A 23,341-nucleotide genomic window follows, 5' to 3' on the forward strand; every position below is an offset into this window, starting at 1 on the left:
CAGAAAAAATAATAAAATTTAACTTCTAGCAAATATTTTTTTCCTATAAAAATAGTTAAATTCAGCGTTAGTTTAACTACGGGAATTTTTTTCTGTGTACACAATTTTATAAAATGCCCCCATTTTTTTCAGCAAGATATGTGAAAAAATATACTTATGATGAATATAAACTAAGGATAAGTCAAAATGTCCAAACAGCTAGTTAAAATAAACTACTCTCTTGTTCCACGTGACCGTAATTTTTATTCACAAAAACCATTGTATTAAGAACTTTCTTCATAAGTTTTTATAATAAAGTACGCTTGCTTAAAGAAATTTTACTTTTAATGTATGAAGATTTTCATAATAGTATAGCGGTTCCTTTAATTATTTAATTTCTCTGTACTGCGGAATGATTGATATAAAAATAGTTTATTCGTCGACATTTTAAAGAATCTGTTAACCAAAATAATACTGACTTTTGAACTTGGTAGGGGTATATAAATCTTATGGTGTTGTAAAATTGAACTAAAATACAATGCCATAGATGAACTAAAATTTAAGAGAATTTTAAATTAGACAAGCAGAAAAAAATCTTAAGGGCTAAATCATGGTCAATATTACTACACCCTCACAAAAAATCGCTTCTGTAACATATACTCCCAAACATATTTTGCTTCAAGCATATACATTTTTGGGTATTGCCCAAACATTTATATGTTTGATCTCTTCCATTATATAATATGTTTGAAAGCATATTGGTCTAAACAATATATGTTTGGGTAGTCTAAGTTCCAAACATTTTGTATTTTTGCATCCAAATTCAATAATGTTGTCTTCCAAAAAACAATATGTTATTATGTGAACATATAATATGTTTGGAAGCATTTTGCACCCAAAAATATTATATGCTTAAAAAAAATTCTCCCAAACAATATTGTGCTCAAAATTTTATTTATTTATTTATATATTTACAATCATAATGAATTATGAAAATAAACAGGTAATATAGGTGCTAACAACATAGGTTTTCGACCTGAATGCTCAAAATTTTGTTTCTGCCTAATTGTATATTCCCTCACATCTTTCTCACTTCCACGAGATTTTTTAGTTCTTAGCACCTTTTTCTGTAATACAAACATTGTAGAAGAAATTATTCAATTGTATGATTTTTTTATTTTAAATTTAACTTTTGTCGGACGGGGATTCGAACAGCGGACCACACAGTTTGTAAGGATCAAAGAAGTAGCTGATCAATTGCCCAAGGAAAAATAAAATGCTAATTTTGTAATAACAAGCAACAACCACCAACTTAATTCAATATCGCTCCCTGTATAATAGCGCTCCAATCTACTAAACACATATATGTTTATAGGCTATTTCTAAATTAATATATGTTTGCATCCAAGCATATTATATTTACAAACATTTTATGTCCCAAACATAATATGTACTAACATATTAACATATATGTCCCAAACATGTTATGCTAGTTTATGAACATTATATGCTTGCACTCAAAAATATTGTGTTTAAAAATGTGTGTTCCAAACATATAATGTTTATACCCAAACATATGAAAAACAGTCTTTTTCATCCGTGTACAGTTTAGTTCATTTTGCAATGGAAAAGGGTTCATTGTTTATTCAGTGTATATAGCAGCGAAGGTTTTTGAAACTGTGATTCCCATGGTAGTCACAGACTCAAAATAGTTTGTAATGACATCGTTAGGTATGTCTTCAATAAAAAACGAAATGAAAGCATATCTCAATACACCCTCAAAAAAAATCGCTTCTTTAACATATGTTCCAAACATATTTTGCAGGAAGCACATATATTATTGCATACTGCCGAAACATTAATATGTTTGTTTTATGTGAACATATTATATGTTTGGAAGCATTTTGAGCCAAAAATATTATATGCTTGGAAGAATTTTTCCCAAACACGATTGTGCTCATTCCCTAACATACTCGTAATTTTCACTTCCACGAAATTTTTTAGTTATTGGCACCTTTCTCTGTAATACAAATAATGTTGAAGAAATTATTCACTTTTATAAATTTTTTAAATTTTACCTTTCGCCTGCACGGAGAATCGAACCGAGGACCATACAGTTTGTAAGCCAACACACTATCCACTGGGCTACGTAGCTGTTATAGTCACCAGTAGATAATTATCGTTTTAAGTTACATTTATATAGCATAGTTTGCAGCGCCCACGAGCCCATGCAAACATAACATTATTTAACAGAAACATACATTTGTTTGCCACGTGGAGCAGTGGTTAGCATGTCTGCCTTGCATGCAAAGGGTCGTGGGTTCAATCCCTGCTCCGACCGAACATTTTTTTTGTTTTTTTTTTTTTATTTATTTACACATTTATATTTATACTATATTAATTTTTTTAAATGAAACATCGAAATGTGCGTTATTAAAGATTTATAGTCAGTAGCAGTGCTTGATATAAACGAAATTGAATGATTTTTGGATAAAATATTATTTTTTATTGCAAAAATAACAATCTTGTAATAAAAAACTGTTTTTGTACAAAACTTTAAAATTTGGAAGGAATTCAAAAACTAACAAAAGAAGAACGTGGAGTCGAGTATAAACATACATACATAATTTTATAATATAAACATAAATTTATTTAGGAGTGAACAGTTTATTACTAGCATTTAACACCATCGCTCTAAAATTCCTTTTATTTTTCTTTAATAATTCATTTTAAAGAAAATAAACTTTTTAAATTGTTTTAGCTGTAAAAGTCGAACTTAATGCCCGCTTTTATATTTGATGGTATCCGTCAACTCCTCGTGGACTACTTTTTAATAAAGAGAAACTAAACTTTGTTTTTTTACATTTTACTGTGTAATTTTTCACTATTTCCTCCTTATTTCATTTTACCGTCCCAACTCTGAAAAGAGTATAGTGCCCTTTCGTTATTTTTATGAAGACCCCTGATTTCTTTTAACGAACCAAGAAAAAAATAATGCCAAAATGATAAACAAAACACATGTCCACACATACATAAAATGCTGCTCTCAAGGCGAAAACATAAGCTGTTTGTTTTTCAAATGTCTATTCTCTTGGTTCAGAATGTATATTCTCTTTATTCAAATTAAATAATATTTAGACTTAAACATATCAAATTTTTGGCCTTATCATAAAACAGTTTTCCGAAACAACATACAAGCGGTTTCACAGAAATTGTTCTCTTTTGACTATTTTGCTGTGTTATATTGATATCTTTCGTCAACTCTCCCGGTTTCCATCTCTATTTCTCTCTATACTCTCTCTGTCGCTTTGAATAAAATATCACAACATATGTATGTTTAGTTGAAATTTGTAAATTTATATATGTTTGTATTCACACATATGATTTTTATGAAACATTCATGCCCCAAACATAATATATTCTAACATATTAACATAGATGTCCCAAACATTTAGTGTTAGTTTAGGAAAATTACATGTTCGCACTTAAATATATTGTGGTTTAAAATCGTGCCCGAAACACATTTTGTTTATATCGGAACATATGAAAAACATATTTGTCTAACAGTGTATGCATATAACATTTTTAATGCTTCGTTTAAAAACTACTTAAACATCAAGAATCTAATTCTACTCCACAACATAATACAAACAACGAAACTAGATTACTTATTTTGTCGCCTAAAATTTGCACGCTCAAATTGGGGTATGAAACTAATCCTTCCCAGAATAAATTGTCTTAACTCTGAAAGACAATTCTTTGTAAGAACGAAACGTCTCGGGAACAATCTGCCATTTGAAATGCAACGCATAAGCAATAATATGACTATGACAGATATATTCAAACTAATGTAGTAGATATAAGTCAATAATGTACCACCAATGAAGCCAACACTCTCACATATAAGAGTATATTTTGTTGTGTTGGTTTAACAAAGACATAAATAAATACAAATACAAAGTTATTATACCCTGAGCACTATCTGGTTTAGGGTATAATTATTAACAGATACAATTAACTTTTTAATCAAAATAAGCGAAGAAAATGATTGAACAATTTTACGTTTTCAATTACTTACACTAGTTTACAGGGAAAATATATGTACATTTGATGAAAGGTGACTTTTATAATGTAGTTTCATCTGCTGAATTCGAAAACGAAGGTTAAAATTTTTTTATGGAACAGTTTTTGAGATATCCCGTTATTTTTAGTTTTTCGTCCGTTTTTTCACTAGACAAATCATATCTCGAGCTAAAAATGTCCAATTATATCGTTGTGGGTACTTAAATGCAAGGTAGCAGTGATGCCAATTTGGTGCTTTTAGCACAAAATTTAGTTATTTTTGATTTTCAAAAAGCATCAATGCCTTCTTCGCTATATGCTTCGCTTTAAAAAAAGTTGAAGCACACGTAATTATATGAGCCTGCACACGTAATTATATGAGCCTAATGTTATTCACGGACGAACGGATTGTGTCTATATTTTGAATCGGATCATTGTGAATGTTCCTCTGAGGCCGTCACGAAACTATCAGCTGCTCAAAATCCCTTGTTCTAGGTCAAATTATGAAAATAATAACCCAATACTTCGTCTGTTCTCCCAATTCAATAAGTATTTCTTCTTACACAGAAAAAAAAGTGTCTTGTAAATTTAAAGACCATTTAAACTTTCACATAGTTCAACAAATTTACTGTAATATAGTTCATTTTTCGTAACCACAACGAAAATTAACTTAGCTAAAGGAAAACTTCTAAAAAATCAGTAAATGTTTTTTAGTTCACTAACTATGAAATGGGAAGGATTTTTCCTTAAATAAATTTCCAACACAGTAGTTAATGCATCGTTGATTCTATTATAAAAATACATGGACAATATAAAAATCTTACTGCGAAATGTGGACAATTTACTAAGAAAAAAATTTTGTATGGAAAAAAATTTTTGTAGTAAAAATTAACTTAACGACATTACCGATTCGTATGATGGCTTCCTACAGATTATTTCCCTTTTTATTATAAGTTGGAGTGTTTTTCCTCACATTGAACATTTTAGATAAAGGAGAATAAAAAGTAGTTAATATAATCCTTGACGGGTGTATATAATTTTTTATAGATACCTCATAGATTTGGTATATATTTTACCTTAACTTATAGATAGAATTCCAACTAATCAATAAACGTGCTACTGGAAAATGTGAGAGCATCATGTGAGGGAGTTTTTAGAGACATTTTGTGTATATCTCGTATGATTGTTTGGGTTTGTTATTGCGTCATTTATGCTGTTGTTGGTTGTTTTGATTCTAGAGACAATGGAATGTTCCTTGTGTGTTGTTGGTATCTTTTGTGGTGAGAGTTGTTTTCTTGCAATATATTGCGAGATCAGAAAGGGATCGTGTGTGTGTGGAGTTATTTTTCTTTACGGTATGTATCCTTTATGCGCTTTACAGACTATCAGTTATTTCGGACGACAGTACTTGTGTCGAACATATCCCATACATTGTGCACATTATAAGTTAAGTCCGAAGGCATAATCGATACTGCTGCATGTTTATGGGATCGATAACACATTTACCGATTATTTAGTCATCGCCGACAAGTCGTATCGATCCGACACACTGTAAGATTCTTTACAAACACCGACATTCCGTCCGGAATAACTGATAGTCTGTAAAGCGCATTATGACTTTGTGTCTTTGAGTTTTACTGTTGCATTCAGTTATGTTGATGCATTTATGAGGTGCACACGTGGATTTAATTTTGCAAAATTGTACGTGCGGTTTGGTGATTATTAATGAAAATACATTTATTCGAAACATTTTAGAAACTGAGAAGTGAATGATGTGATGTTAGAGTAAACAAAAACGCTTTTTATTGATAAAAAACAAATAATATATATATTATCAATATATTTCTGTTAATAGTTTAAAATTAGTGCGGATTTTTAATTGATTTACATAAAAAATATACAACATGAGTGGTAATAGGATGATCTATATTTATTCTACATTTGGATCACAGGTTGGAGATGCAACCATTTTTTTGAATCTATATTTTTTATGTTACAGCAATTCCTACAGGTGAGTACTAAGTTCGAGTTTAGCCGCTAAAATTAAAAATAAATCACTAAGAAAAGTATAAAATTAAACGTCTTCGATACAAATTTAAATATAACTTGATGGAGAATAGCCCAAACCAAGTTTTTTATAAAGATTATTTTCTTTATAATGGATTATTAAAGAAACCTTATCATGAAAATTGCGATTTTAGCCTCTAAACTTGAACTTAATATACACCTTAAATACTAAATGCTATACTGAAAAGTGGAAATTATGTCTAATTTTATAATATTTTTTATTTCAAATATATTCTGAGAATAATTTCAATAACGTCCCATTAGTCCATGGATATGATTCTAATAATGTACCTACTGGAAGGATTTTTCAATGTGGTAAGTTTTTCTATAAACGGTATTTTGTCCGTTTTTAATAAAACCAAAATTTCAATTTATTAAAAATAATTATTTTTACTTGCAGGTAGACAGGCCTTGTAATGGTAATTTTTTGGAGTATTCTTACTGTTTAATGCTAACTAAACTGACATCTTTATTGGCTCTAGAAAATACTCTTGAAAGCCGTAAGTTAAAAATCAATATGCGGCAACTTTTTCCGCATATATCTTTCATATGGATAGAAAACATGGACATTTAAATTAATTAGTTAGAATATTACTCTTTTGAATAAGCAATTACTAACTACCGACAAGTAACTGCATCCAACGTACGAATAAAAATATTGCTTTTATTGTATATCATAAGCCATAGTTTTGTGTAATATAATAATAATTTTTTGAAATAAAATACTGGTGGTTATAGAAAATTGACTTGTTTTGTACGAAAAATTTCACAGTTGTATACAGGATTCTTGTACCTTTGATTCCTCAATTTCTCTACTTTTTTGAAAATTATACCGACAAACAGTTTATTTCAAACCAATTTCTTAACACAAGTTTCCCAAAAAATTGTTCATTTTTCCGGATAGCAGGAATATTTTGAATTAGTTTAAGTATATTCTTCCCACATAATAGTAATAATGAACTAAAATACGATGCAATACATGAACCAATTTATAAGAAAATCATGAACTTATCTAGATGAAAAAAATCTTTGGCGCCAAATCATGGTCATTCTTACTATGGGTTAGTTAATTTTTCATAAAAAATAGTAAACTTTTTTTTCGGTGTACTGGACCTATCTGAAGATCATACTGCACTTAAGCGTAAAATAATACTATTTTTAAATGCATAATGTTATTTGTAAATATGTATTTATAGAATTACAGCCGTATTCATAAAAAGTTAATTGACGTTTATAAATGATTGATAAACTATTTCGTGAAAAATAGCATTCATAAACGATTAATAACTTACCAAATCTTTAACAAGTCTTTGGTAAATTGTAAAAATTTATTGTAGGATGTACCCTTCTTTAACACTTTGATAAAATTGCTTTTTTTGGGCAATACCTATTAATTTATCGCTGTTTTATGCTATTTTGTATATCATGATATGTCAATGCGTATAAAATGGGCGATCTTTTCTTATAAAAACCCTATTTTGATACCATTTTTCAAAATACTAATCCAAATAAGAGAACTGCAGAAATAGACCTACAAAATTCATACCTACCAATATTATATAAATTTAACGTCATCTTAAACTTCCTTTTGTTACTTTAATGAAAAATGCGTGGAAAATTAGCTCGAGAAATTAAATAGATGAATTCCATTAGATTAGTGATGTGTTTTTAATAACAATAAATTTTATATTCGAATACAATCCGGTTCGATTAATACTAATATCGATACTAACATATTGACTAATTATAAAATGATCGTATATTATGAGTAATGTATTCTGTATAAATTAATTTAGCCTGGAAAATTATGTTTCGCCACAAAATCATTAAAATGTTGAGACTTTATTTTTATTAAGATTAACTGGTTATAATTCGATCTTCATCACTACGATGAAACTGACAAGATGTAACGACATGTGTTGCCAACTGATCACTAAAAACGCATGATAACTATAATAGTGTTATTAATGATTAATGAATACCTATTTTTATATAAGGCTTATAGAATAACAAGTATATACAGCAGTAAGTTCGGCCGGGCCGAATCTTAAATACCCACCACCATGAACCAAATATTAGGGTTTCCTTTGAAATTTCAGGAGGGCTTGAGGACTTGAGGACACGTCCCGAAGGTAAATTTAAAGATTTCACCTATGAGGACTATATCAGATTCTGGATTTATAAGAACCAGTTTTGTTTGAGTTTTAGAGGAATCATTAACATCTCTGGTAAGTGTGCAAGAAAATTATAAAATAACGTCTTGATTTGAAATTTTAAATCTGTAGAAGTAAAATCTGGAAATTTTACATTAAGTTTCAAGCAATTTTCATGATCAGTGCGCCTTCTACACCCTCAAGAAGTGAAGTCGGTCTATATGGAGGCATTACCAAATGGACCGATAAAAACTTAATCCGATACACGTTTTTGTGAGCCTAAAATACCAGAATATTTACAATTTCAGGCAAATCAGATAAAAACTACGGTTTCTAGAAACCCAAGGAGTTAAATCGGGAGATCGTTCTTATGGGGGCTATACTAAAATATGGACCGAATACTCACCGTTTTCGGCACACCTCTTTATGGCCAGAAAATACCTCTAGATTTCCAATTTCAGGCAAATTGGATAAAAACTTCGGATTCTAGAAGCCCAAGAAGTAAAATCGGGAAATCGGTCTATATGGGGGCTATACCAAAATATGGACCGATACTCACCATTTTCGGCACACCTCTTTATGGTCCTAAAATACCTCCAGATTTCTAATTTCAGACAAATTGGATAAAAACTACGATTTATAAAGCCCAAGACCACAAATCGGGAGGTCGGTTTATATGGGGACTATATCAAAACCTGGACCGATATAGCCCATCTTCGGACTTGACCTGCCTGCAGACAAAAGATGAGTTTGTGCAAAATTTCAGCACGATTGCTTCATTATTGAAGACTGTAGCGTGATTACAACAGACAGACATCGTTATATCGTCTTAGAATTTCTCCCTGATCAAGAATATATATACTTTATAGAGTCGGAAATCGATATTTCGATGTCTTTAACGTTTAACTTTTTAACTCAACTTTTTGGGCTTTGGTAGGCTGTTTTGTTTTTGACGTTAGAAACATTTGTTGCCTCAAGTTTGTAATTGAAATATAAATTTGTTTATGTTTATGAAGCGAGCATTGCGCTTTTCTATGTGTGTTGGAAAAAATAAAGCCGCTTTAAAGCAAAGAAAAAAGCTAAAGCATACGCCTGATTTTTTTCATTGTGTTTCGGCCTTTAGTGCCTTGTCAAAAAAACACCAACTTGGTGCTTAATGGCGTTTTCATTTAGTGCTTTTGGTGTTTTTTTTTAATTTGAACAATATTGAGTTTAATTGACGACATCTATTTATACAAAAAATTCTGATTGGACTGCCAAAAGCTTAAAAGACTCAATTGATCCTTTTTTAATCAATATTGTTATTTAGGGTATTCTTTTGAAAAGTGTAGCTACAAGTGCAGAATTTCTGAACTTGAAAAAGATGTCACGAAAAACGTTTGTATTTAATTCACAAAAAGTACTCATAATTTAAATAAGAAATACACCCAGAAAAACGTGTCTTCGAAACTAAAGGGTGTTTTTACCCTCCACCATAGGATGGGGGTATATTAACTTTGACATTCCGTTTGTAACACATCGAAATATTGCTCTAAGACCCCATAAAGTATATATATTCTGGGTCGTGGTGAAATTCTGAGTCGATCTGAGCATGTCCGTCCGTCCGTCCGTCCGTCTGTTGAAATCACGCTACCTTCCGAACGAAACAAGCTATGGACTTGAAACTTGGCACACGTAGTTGTTATTGATGTAGGTCAGATGGTATTGAAAATGGCCATATCGGTCCACTTTTACGTATAGCCCCCATATAAACGGACCCCCAAATTTGGCTTGCGATTGCTCTAAGAAAAGCAAATTTCATCCGATCCGGCTGAAATTTGGTACATGGTGTTAGTATATGGTCTCTAACAACCATGCAAAAGTTGGTCAATATCGGTCCACTTTTACGTATAGCCCCCATATAAACGGACCACCAAATTTGGCTTGCGATTGCTCTAAGAGTAGCAAATTTCATCCGATCTGGCTGAAATTTGGTACATGGTGTTAGTATATGGTCTCTAACAACCATGCAAAAATTGGTCCACATCGGTCCATAATTATATATAGCCCCCATATAAACCGATCTCCCGATTTGGCTTGCGGAGCCTCTAAGAGAAGCAAATTTCATCCGATCCGGCTGAAATTTGGTACATGGTGTTGGTATATGTTCTCTAATGACCATGCAAAAATTGGTCCACATGGTCCCATAATTATATATAGCCCCCATATAAACCGATCCCCAGATTTGACCTCCGGATCCTCTTAGAGGAGCAAAAGTTATCCGATCCGTGAAAAATAGAAATTTGGTACGTGGTGTTAGAATATTGTCTCCAACAACCATGCCAAAATTGGTCCATATCGGTCAATAATTATATATAGCCCCCATATAAGCCGATCCCCAGATTTGACCTCCGGAGCCTTTTACAGGAGCAAAATTCATCCGATCCGGTTGAAATTTTGTACGTGGCGTTAGTATATGGTCTCTAACGACCATGCAAGAATTGGTCCATATCGGTCCATAATTATATATAGCCCCCATCTAATCGATCCCCAGATTTGTCCTCCGGAGCCTCTTGGAGGAGCAAAATTCATCCGATCCGGTTGAAATTTGGAACATGGTGATAGAATGTGGTCTCTAAGAAACACGCAAGAATTGGTCCATATCGGTCCATAATTATATATAGCCCCCATATAAACCGTTCCCCAGATTTGATCTCCGGAGCCTCTTGGAGGAGCAAAATTCATCCGATCCGGTTGAAATTTGCAACGTGATGTTAGTATAAGGCCGCTAATAACCATGCCAAAACTGGTCCGTATCGGTCTATGATTATATATAGCCGATCCCCAATCACACAAAAATTGGTCCATATCGGTTCATAATCATGGTTGCCACTCGAGCCAAAAATAATCTACCAAAATTTTATTTTTATAGAAAACATTGTCAAAATGTTATATCTATAGAAAATTTTGTCAAAATTTTATTTCTATAGAAAATTTTGTCAACATTTTATTTCTATAGAAAATTGTTTCCAAATTTTATTTTTTCAAAATTTTATTTCTATAGAAACTTTAAACTTAATTATATACGTATTTAATCGGCCTTTTTAGTTTAATATATACCACGTATGGACTATGTGGTATATATTACGGTGTTAGGAAGTTTTAAGATACCTTTCCATCGGCAAGTGTTACCGCAACCCAAGTAATTCGATTGTGGATGACATTCTTCAATAGAAGTTTCTACGCAATCCATGGTGGAGGGTACATAAGCTTCGGCCTTGCCGAACTTACGGCCGTATATATTTGTTGTAGTTGGAATCGCGTTGTTATGGTATACGGAAAGATTGTTAAAAAATAATATAGTAAAATAATATAATAAAAAAAACAAAAAAAAATATATATAAAATATTTGTTATTTTAAACTAGTGAGAAAAATGTTCGTTTTTTTGAAAATTGGTTTATAAAAAAGAAAACGCCAGCAGAATAACAACCCCTTCATTCGACTTCATTTTTGAAATCTTCAATTTTCGGGTAATATGCAGTGACGCTAACCTTTTGTGAAAAAATTGGTTTAGGATTTTTTGTTTATATTTGTAGGTATTGAAATTGTAAAAGGTGGACAAAATTGCTAGGCAGCAACTTATTCAAAGTGAAAGGTACTAGAAGAAGAAAAAATGTGTTTTAATATTTCTAGGCCAGTCGATGCTGTTGATTCTAAATAAATATATTTAATATATTAATAAAACATGTCTTTTATTGAAGAAAAAATTGCATATATAAATACAAAAAATTGTAGTTACAAATGAAGGTAAGCAGTTCTAAATTTGAAGTAAAAGGTTTACCACAAATATGTAAGATTTGTCCAAATGAATGAAAAAAGTTCAATAAAATCATTCCATATATGAATTCAATTCAGTTAATTTTTTTCATTCTGTAGTATAGTGGTACATAAATATAGGAAAATGTTAACTAATATATGGAATGTATTCTACCTAATTTCTACGAAAATCACATCGTTCAAACAAATAAAAATGTCTTTGGCACTATACGAAGTTCATCTTTCTTCACAATGAGTTCATTTTAAGTTAAAGAATGGGTCACTTTTTTCTGGGTGTATACTCCCTCAAAATATTAATACTTCCAAATTTAATGTAGACAAATTTACTCTTCTGAAAAACCATATTTTGAAATTTGGAAGTCATTACTGGTCAAAATGAATTGAATGAAAGTAAAATAAGCATTAAAAATTATAAAGCTGTACACTTGGATAGAAAAATGCTTCAAATAAAAACAATGCCCAAAAGTTTTACAATATATCTTTGGAAGTTGTTTTCGTAGTAGTACATAGAATTTTAGCTGGCTGGAGTAGTTTTTATGGTGGGAACTGGTATGTTAGAATTTATAAAATATATTTGGTGCTTTTTGCCCTTCGGGAGTTGGCATCACAGGTTGCTAGTTATTGAGTGCAATCACACTCAGGGTGTGTATATGACCAAAATATATAGTGTTTTTGTTTTTGCATTTGTATTAATGCAAAAGATCGGTAACTGGTGTTCTACTCACTGCCTCCGACATTTTGTGGGTAAGATTACAATACGAAAAAAAACACAGGTTGCAGTTCTCTGTTACCTTAATCAAATATTTTGCCAAAGGTAAGTGATGCCTGTTCGCAACAAGGTTTTATGGTACCAAACATAAAAAGGTACATAGGAAAATGACAGGTGCTGGAAAGGTTTCCAGGCTCAAAATCTCTATTTCAAAGTTCTGATTGGTTTCAAGGTCGATTTAAGTTAATGTGAATTGCGTTCAGAGGTCAATACATGGTTTTAAAGCCGCTTCATGGATTTTAGGTAGAAACTGCCTTATAGTTTAACGACAAGAAGGACATACAGGCTAGATGAGGATCACATATAGGCTGATAAGTCCCCGGTCTAACAAAGAAAAACACATTTTTTTGTCATAGTTCCCTTCAAGAGCGATACAACGATTATAACGACCTTCCAATTTTTTGATACCATTTTGGTAGTACTCCTTCGGTTTTGCCTCAAAATAGGCCTCAGTTTTGGCGATCACCTCTTCATTGCAGCCAAATTTTTTCCCTGCGAGCATCCTTTTGAGGTCTGAGAACAAGCAAAAGTCGCTGTGGGCCAGATCTGGTGAATACGGTGGGTGGCGAAGCAATTCGAAGCCCAATTCATGAATTTTTGCCATCGTTCTCAATGACTTGTGGCACGGTACGTTGTCTTGGTGGAACAACACTTTTTTCTTCTTCATATGGGGCCGTTTTGCCGCGATTTCGACCTTCAAACGCTCCAATAACGCCATATAATAGTCACTGTTGATGGTTTTTCCCTTCTCAAGATAATCGATAAAAATTAGCGGACTTTTGAGTCTTTCCACGCTTTGGAGACGGTTCACCGGTCGCTGTCCACTCAGCCGACTGTCGATTGGACTCAGGAGTGTAGTGATGGAGCCATGTTTCATCCTTTGTCACATATCGACGGAAAAATTCGGGTGTATTACGAGTTAACAGCTGCAAACACCGCTCAGAATCATCAACACGTTGTTGTTTTTGGTCAAATGTGAGCTCGCGCGGCACCCATTTTGCACAGAGCTTCCGCATATCCAAATATTGATGAATGATATGACCAACACGTTCCTTTAAGGCCTCTGCTTTAAGGCCTCTGCTATCTCGATCAACTTCATTTTACGGTCATTCAAAATCATTTTGTGGATTTTTTGATGTTTTCGTCGGTAACCACCTCTTTCGGGCGTCCACTGCGTTCACCGTCCTCCGTGCTCATTTCACCATGCTTGAACTTTGCATACCAATCAATTATTGGTGATTTCCCTAGGGCAGAGTCCGGAAACTCATTATCAAGCCAAGTTTTTGCTTCCACTGTATTTTTTCCCTTCAGAAAACAGTATTTTATCAAAACACGAAATTCCTTTTTTTCGGTTTTTTTTCACAATAACAAAAGTTGCTTCACAAAAGACGCTCTATCTCACAAACTAATTGACTTACAGACGTCAAATTTTGACACGAATCATTTGAAGGTTGGTACTATATAAAAATAATATGCATCTATGTGTCAAACCGGGGGCCTTATCAGCCAACCTGTTATATTAACCCTTTTGATTCCGACACTTCAATTTTTTGGATGGCAATTGACCCCTATTTCCAAGCAGTTGGGATTTTATACTGGTCATAGGATTGGTTGTATTGGTTGGTAGACACTTCATGCAATTGTCTTTAGAACACAATGAACCTATCCGCTGACTGGTTTAAATGCCTCTATCACAGGACTAAATCACACCTTTCTGGTCTTTAGGCATCTGTAACAGGGACAGTTCATATTATATTGTTAATTTTCTACCAATATCACAAACATTTGAACATTTGGGTGTGCTAATGTGTTCTATTATGGTGCCAACAAACCCAGGTTCAACCCGTGATGGGAGCAAAAAATTTTTTTCAAATTGTAATAATTAGAAAATAAAAGTGTAATAAAGAGTGATAAAAATAAAAAGTGAAATTGGTGGAAACATTTTTTTTAGTTTTTTTTTTTAATTTCTCCATCCAAATGAGCTTCCAAGGTACAACTTATAAAGCAATGTAACTGTCTCTCTGGCATGTCTATTTGAACTGGTTAATTGATGACTTGAAAGCAACCGGTTGATGGATTGGCTTATAGTTACCTATGCGGCGGTCAATTTACCATTCCTATGACAACCCCATGCTAATTTCACCGGTTGTTTTACCAATAAAAGGGATAGTCCTCACCCTTTAGGACAAATGGAACAACCAGTTTGAGACACGTTCGTCGAACTGAAGGGGAATATATGATATATTGATCCTGGCTGAACTACATCCGGAATCAACGTTCTAGTGGTTTCCAGATGTATTATCGTATTTGGTTAATCGCATTTGAGGACCAGAGTTCAATAGATTGTTTTTCACTTATTCTTTCGTATACTTAAAAAAAACAGTAAACCCTCCATGTAACTAAAGCCAATTAAACCCTAGTCTAGCTCAAGCAAATTATTATATTTTAGTTAAAATTCCTCCAAAGGTTCCTTGATATTAATATTTCCTACAAAATATTTCAGTATTTCTTAAAATTTGTAAATTTTACCACAAATGCAACCATCTGGAACTTCGTATGGCGCTAAAGGCATTTTGGCAATTTTTTTAACTGAAAAAAGTCATTACACAGTGAACCCTTTTCCATTGCAAAATGAAGTAAACTATAGTAAAATTGACCATGATCTATCCCATAAAATTAAGTTAAAAAGTCAGTATTACTTTGGTTAACTTGATTATTTTTTGGGAAACCCGATAATAAAATTTGGTTAACAATCTCTTTAAAATGTCGACGACTAAACTATTTTATATCAATCATTCCACAGAACAGAGAAATTAAATAATTAAATGAATAACAAACCGTTATACTATTACGAAAATTTTCATAGATTAAAAGTAAACTTTCTTTAAACAAAAGTATTTTATTATAAAAACTTATGATGGAAGTTCTTAATACAATGATTTTTGTGAATAACAATTACGGCCACATGGAACAAGAAAGTAGTTTATTTTAACTCGCTGTTTGGACATTTTGACTTATCCTTAGTTTTTTATTCATCGTAAATATATTTTCACATATCTTGCTGAAAAAATGGAAGGAATAATGAAAATTGTTAAAAATTAACATGTAATAAAATATAATTTTTTATATTTTACTTACCAAATATGGTAAGTTACAAGCTAATATAAAGAGCTTGTAACTTACCATATTTGGGGGCATTTTATCAAATGGTGTAAGGAATTCAACTTTTCTTAGATAAAGGTACCTCAAAATGTTTGTACCTGAAACAATTAGAGAAATAATGATTTAAATAATATATTAACTCATAAAACTGTCTTGTTATTGATGATGTTAAAAGAAAGCCAGAAATTGTACGCTGAGGGGAAATATGAAAGGTTATCCAAATTCATTTGGGGTTACTCTGAAATTAAATATTTTTATTTTTTAAATATTAAATATTTTTACATTAAATAAAAACATTAAATTGGTTTCCAAAAAATCTAATTAAATAAATAATAATATGTATAAAAAAAAACTAAATATTCTGGTTAAAAGAATGTTAAAGAAAGCTTACACCCAGAAAAAAGTGACCCCTTCTTTAAGTTAAAATGAACTCATTGTGAAGAAAGTTGAACTTCGTATAGCGCCAAATTTTTTGTTTGAACGATGTGATTTTCGTAGAAATTAGGAATAATGCATTCCATATATTAGTTAACATTTTCCTATATTTATATACCACTATACTACATAATGAAACAATTTAACTAATTTGAATTCATATATGGAATGATTTTATTGAAATTTTTTCATTCATTTCGACAAATCTTACTCATTTGTGGTAAAACTTTTACTTCATAATTAGAACTGCTTACCTTCGTTTTTAAATACAATTTTATTTATTTCTATAAGCAATTTTATCTTCAATAAAAGACATGTTTTATTAATATATTGAATATATTTATTAAGAATCAACAGCATCGAATCTCTTTGAAATATTAGTTTATTATTCCACTATTTCCAATTTCCGTGTGATATTATCAACTGTAAAACGCACTTTTTCTTCTTCTTGTACTTTTCACTTTTAATAAGTTGCTGCCTAACGATTTTGTCCTCCTTTTACAATTTCAATACCTACAAATATAAAAAATCATAAAACATTTTTGTTGCAAAAGGTTAGCGTCACTGATTATTACCTGATAATTGAAGATTCCAAAATGAAGACAAATGAAAGGGTTGTTATTCTGCTGGTGTTTCCTTTCTTTATACACTATCACGAACATTGATAGATTTATTTAAAAAAACGAAAATTTTTCTCACTAATTTAAAATAACAAATATTTTATATATTTTATTTGTTATTTATTATATTATGTTACCATATTATTTTTTAACAATCTCTCCGAAACAACGCGATTCCAACTAAAAAAACAACCGACGCGCAAATATATCGATTACACCCACGCGCAAACACATCGATTACGATGACAGGTAGACAATAGAAATTTAGGAAAATTTCCTATATTCTAACAAGTGTGTTTCCTTAAGTTTTGAAAGGATTGCATACTTCTTAGTACGAATGAACTAAAATATTTTTCTATGCCAAGTGTTGTTCGTATGTATGAAAAACTTTCTATTATAAAGGAAGTCGCAATTATCATTTTATAAGAAATTTTACTAATTTTGAGGAAACTTGGTTTTAGTTCGGTTTTTGTTTATTTTTACGAATGCTTTGTTATCGGTGAATAAAATTTTCTTTTTCAGTAGTAAATTCTTATACCCAACGAAGAAAATAGTATGAGTAAAACTCCATGCCTTATTCTAGTTAATGAACTATTCCTAACTGCTTACAGTTTAGGATTTTTTTTACTGAAACGAGTAAATTTTATTATTTTTCACAAAAATTTACCTTAATGGAAATAAAATGGATAAACTATATTGATGAAAATTTTTTCCTTTAGTTTCGAACGCACTTTTTTCTGGGTGTACCAATTCATAAAAATGTTTCCAAATTGTTATTATGAAATTAAATATTTGTCTTCTACATTAAAAATATTAAATTGGTTTCCAAAAATATTTGATTAAAGTAATACTAAAATAAAGTGTTAAAAACCTGTAATTTTGATATTAAAAAGTCATAAAAACGTAAATATTCTAGTGAAAAGAAAGCCAATTTTTAAAAGAAAACTTACCATTTCTCTTTTAAATTATACGCAGAGGAGGAATATACAAATTTGCCCGAATCCATCTGGGGTTGCTCTGAAATTAAATATTTTTTAAAACAAAGAAAAATAATAAACTGATTTCCAAAAAAAGTAATAATAATTAGCAAATAATAATATACATAAACGTATTATTTTTAAAAGAAAACCACATTTTAAAAAGAATACTTACCAATTTATGATTAAACTATACGCTGAGGCGTAACAAAAAATTTTCCAAATTCATCGGAGTTACTCTGAAATTGAATATTTATTTTTTACATTGAATAATAAAAATTAAATTAGATAAAATGAAATAATTTCAATATACTTTCCATTTCAGCATTTTTCCCTAAATATTGAACATTCTTAATAACTTTTTTTCTAAGCTACCGATCATCACTTCGCCATCGTACATCTCATCGCTAAAATATTAATAACTTTCATTTAAAAGGTTTAATAAACAAACACCAATATATGTCTCAAAAAACCAAAATATTCCATATCTTTATATTCCTTTGTTACATAACTGCTAAAAAGATGCAACAGCCCACACCAACACCAACTATACAACTGAAGCATGCCAAACAAAACCAAGCAAAACAAAACATTCCTACAACAACATAAGCGCATGTGCCTTCATTGAAAACAACACCTCATCTAGACAAACCCAGCGGCGGAAATCGCTCTTCATAAGGCCTTTGAAAAGGCATTTATTTGCAGACACAAGGCATTGACTTCCCATTACATATTCATTGTATTTTTACACAGGGTGTCATAGCCGACCAAGGGCTCCGACTTCAACTTACAGCATAAGGGCTAATATAAGGTCATTATTTTAAGGCCTTTTAGGAAGTGCCTCAAATAAGTTCTTTATAATGTGTGATAAAATAAGGCCTTTTATAATGTATACATCAAAAGGCTTTATGAAGCATATATAAATAGAGGCCTCTTAATAGGAGTTTAAAATAATGCCTATTTAATGCCTTTTTATGAAGGCTGTTTAAAAGGCCTTGTTTACATACCTTATAAAGGACCTACTCCAAATTTCATATATAAACAAGAAACCCAAAATTTGTGCAGAATTCTTTTTATTTTATTTTTTACTATATAAAATTGTACTATAAAAAATAAATCACCATCTTCATAGGAACTGATTTCGTATTGGACGTCTGATTTCCACATATTGAACAGATCATTGGCTTTCATGGTAGAAGTTGCCGCTAAATAAATAAGTAAAATTATTATAAAATTATTATTATAATGCAATTCAATATAGTACAATATTCGTCAAAAAATATATACTTACCGCATATTTGACACTTCAGCTACTTAAAATAAAAAACAAATACCTGGACTTGCTCAAACGAAATCACAAACCCGAATGAAGAAACACGTGTTGCTTTAAATTGTGCAAAATTATTTTTATTCTTAACTTTCGGTTACTTATAAACTTAAGGCATAAGGGCTTATCAAAGGTCTCTTAGATTAAAGAAGTGCGCATATGAGAACATGTCTTTTTTTTAAAGCCGTTATAATGTTTGTGACTCGTTGTCGAAAAACTTATAAATTGGCTTACGGCATAAGGGCTTTTCAAAGGTCTCGTAAATTATAAGAGCTTGCTATGAGAATATTAGTTGCTTTTTAAAAATGGTTTTATTTTGCCTCGTTGCAAGAACACATTGTAATTCACAATACCAAACAAGGCCTATTAGGAGTTCTTTAACCCTGGACAGTCATCCTTCGTCAAAATGACGACGCGTAATTTCATTTTCGATCTAAAATGCATTTTAGTCGATTGGGAAATGATAAATTTAAGTTATACAAATGCAAATATTTTATGAATTTTTGTTGTATTCTAATTAAAAACAAAATGAATAAGAAAATAAATTCAATTTTGGTTCACATTTTTGCTCACAGTGCAAATTATAGCATCTTGAAATAAGCCGTAGTCAAAATGACGAAGGATGACGTTAGTGTACAAAAAATAAGGATGACTGTCCAGGGTTAAAATGTGTCTTTAAACACTTGTCCCAGATAAGCCATTTCAAAAGGCCACGACAAGTATGTTATGAGAAAAGGAATAGCGATCTTAGTTAATAAAGACCTTTTTTAAGGCCTGTTTTTGCAATGAATGATGAATGAGTATCAACTTTTTTTGTAAAGAAGGAAGAGGTCTTACAAAAGGGATTATTTTATAAGACCTAATCGTATGAGTATTGCCTCTAAAATAAGGGCTCCGTGAATGCTTTAAATCGAAAGTGCTCTCGATTTACGCCGCTGGGAATAACCATTCGCGAATAACAAACACACACACAAACCACTGAAAAAACAAAAATAAAAACAACCTCACGCTCAGATATACACAACTATTTGTCATTATTGCATTGCATGCTCTCACTCTCAAACAAAATTCAATTAACATCATCTTAACTTTATTCCACTTTGCCGAGAAATATCTCTGTACTATGCATTATTTCATCGCATCTGTCCACAATTTACTCTAAAAACAATACCCTTAAATGCATATCAGTATAAGAACGATGAAACGTTTAACTTAAAATTAGCAAAAACTTCATGGAATGATATCTACCCATTTTTGACGAAACCCAATAAACACAGGATGAGCGTTTTTCAAATGCAACACCTCTTCAGTTTGAGGGTAAATATCATTTTCAACATAAATTCAACTTGACTTGAAAAAGCTCATCTTCAATTCATCTTCAAATTGTTTGCGAATTACAACCAATTTGGCAAAATGTTGACGAAAACTTTGAAAATGTGTTGAAGATAATTGGAGAAAACTTTGACAAAACACTACCCTGAAATGCAACGAAAAAACCACATGGTTTTCAATACTATTTTGGACAACAAAGTTCGTGGAAGAAATACAAAAATGTGGAAATTTTTTAATAATCAATTGAAATTGCTTATAATAATTGGTAAGTAAAACTAAAACACGAAATGAAAACTTGAAGGAAGTCACTAAACTCAAATCTCTTTGCAGACAACTAAAATATTTGGATGCTGATTCTTGGACACATTAAGAGGCTGGCCGATGAAAAATGGTAGTGGCTTATCGAGAAGAGAAAGTTTCCATAAATCAAAGTGCAACCAAAAAAACTTGGTATTTATGCTTTTCCATATCAACAACTACTGGATGATAATTCGCATCACATCGATAGTTTAATTTATATCGCATCATCGGTTTAATTTGTTATTTTGTGAATTGAAATTGCTGGAAATTTATTCCAATTATCTGGCCATCAAGTTCCTGAAAATTGCCAGTATTTTAATAACAACAATTTTGTAATACCAACGTTCTTGAGGAAATCACGAAGTACCTGGTCAGTTGGAAGAAATACAAATTGGTAAGTCAAAATAAAAAGTGAAATGAAAACATAATGGAAATCAAAAAACTCGATTGTTTTGCAGAAAACTAAAATCATTGAATGGTATATTCTTGGAAGATGTTGGCCGATGAAAAACCGATGAAGGAAACAACAAAGAAAAGTTTTCAGAAAACTTACAAAGTGCAACCAATTAAAACAAAGTGCAACAATTCCTATATCAAGAACTTCTGGATGAAAATGTGCATTACATCAATTTACATCCCGTCATCAGTTTGATATTTTGTGATTTCCTCTTGCTGGAATCTATTCTAACACACAAGCCAGCAAGTTCCTCGATAGTAAATATTTCAAATTGCCAGCATATTAATGACACCAACATTATGGAGGAAATGGAATTATACATGTAAAAATGTTTAAGATATTTAAAGTTGTATTCATAGTTTTATTTATTAATACGTTTAATAAGATAATTACATTTTGATTGGTATAATATTATTATTTTCATATATTATTAATGTTATTTTTAAGATTATTATATTTGTTAACGAAAAAATAATAAAATTTACAAAATCCCTAGAAATTTAGTATTGACTTTCAGTTGGAACTAGGATTGACTTTCATACAAATTGTGGTTTGAAAGTATTCGCAACAATGCTAGTTTTTTATTTTTCTCACATTGAAAACTGTTTGAGAAATTATTGAGTAGCGATGCATTTCAATTTGAGGATTACAATTGAGAAATTATAGCTATTGTGTTGAATTTTACTGTTGAGGGTAATGTCTGTTTTTTGTTGAGAACGCGATTTTCTCAACAATTTCTCAACTTGAATATTACCCTAATCCTTTGAAAAAATGTTTGAAAAATTATTGAATTTTAGTATTTTTCAAACGTTTGTGTTTATTGGGAAATGTCTATAAATTTAATTACATGTGAACTAAAAATATTTCATTGAGAGATGTTGTACCAACACACAAAAAATTATCACCAACATTTTTTCAATTAAACACTTAGATGAATTTGGAAACGGATTCAATTATTATGTTAATTGATTCAATTAATTATTTAATCAAATCCGAATAAAAACCAATCAAAAAAATGATTGATATTTGTTACGTTTCCAATTAAAATATTAATTGATTCAATCAATTTGGAAATAATTTTCAATTACAAACGTGATTGAAATTTTTTCCGTTTCCAATTACACATGTGATTGATTCAATCACCTTTGTGATTGAAACTGAATAATTTTGAGCAATGGAAAGAGCGAAAAGAGAACAAGAGAATGTGTATTTATTCAACAATGTATGATGGAGAGATCAGTCTGTGGAAGTAACTCGTAACGAACGGTTGGGTTTTTGTTTTTCGCGTAAATTGAAAAACATGATTGGCGACATTCTGTCTGCTGCATTCAAAATGTGTGCATAAATATTTTGAACGCAACAACAAATCATAGCGAAGGGTTGAAATAAATAAAGTGTGCAACAACAAACGGCCACGTGGTAAAGGTTTGAAAAAAATATACGACAGAACGCATTTGAAATTACCTGTGTCTGTGTTTTGTGGTATTGTAAAAATGGAAAACAATCTACGCTTATTGAAGGTAAGGAATTGTGAAATGTGAATAGCGTTTTCCATTGAAGCCTGTTTACCTTAAACGGACTAAAATAATATATTTTTTATTCATTTCTTTTAGTGACCAATTTTATTTCGTGAAATTGACCAATCAATCCCATCAACTCCATCATTTCATCAAATATATAATAATATGTTTGCAATAAAAAAGTGGGTACCGTATTGATCTTTTAAAATTATAAATTTTTTTCACTCCTAGTTTTCTTAAAACCAAGAGCAGTATGGGTTTTGAAGATTCACCTTGAAGTTGCGAAGTAGCTTTGGCATTAAATTGCATTTTTGTTTTACCTGCCTTTTTCAGTTTGAACCCAAGTAGAGAGCAGTATATCTGG

General features: G+C 31.1%; 1 long non-coding RNA gene across 1 annotated transcript; it reads left to right on the forward strand.

Annotated features, from left to right (window-relative positions):
• The first annotated feature begins 20,635 nt into the window (after window positions 1-20,635).
• On the forward strand, window positions 20,636-21,956 carry LOC142239071 (uncharacterized). The gene is made up of 3 exons (XR_012722908.1): window positions 20,636-20,965; window positions 21,031-21,394; window positions 21,459-21,956. It is a non-coding gene; the product is annotated as an uncharacterized LOC142239071 (long non-coding RNA).
• Window positions 21,957-23,341: the final 1,385 nt, after the last annotated feature.

The sequence above is a fragment of the Haematobia irritans genome, chromosome 5 (assembly GCF_050003625.1).
Source record: "Haematobia irritans isolate KBUSLIRL chromosome 5, ASM5000362v1, whole genome shotgun sequence".
Taxonomy (NCBI): domain Eukaryota; kingdom Metazoa; phylum Arthropoda; class Insecta; order Diptera; family Muscidae; genus Haematobia; species Haematobia irritans.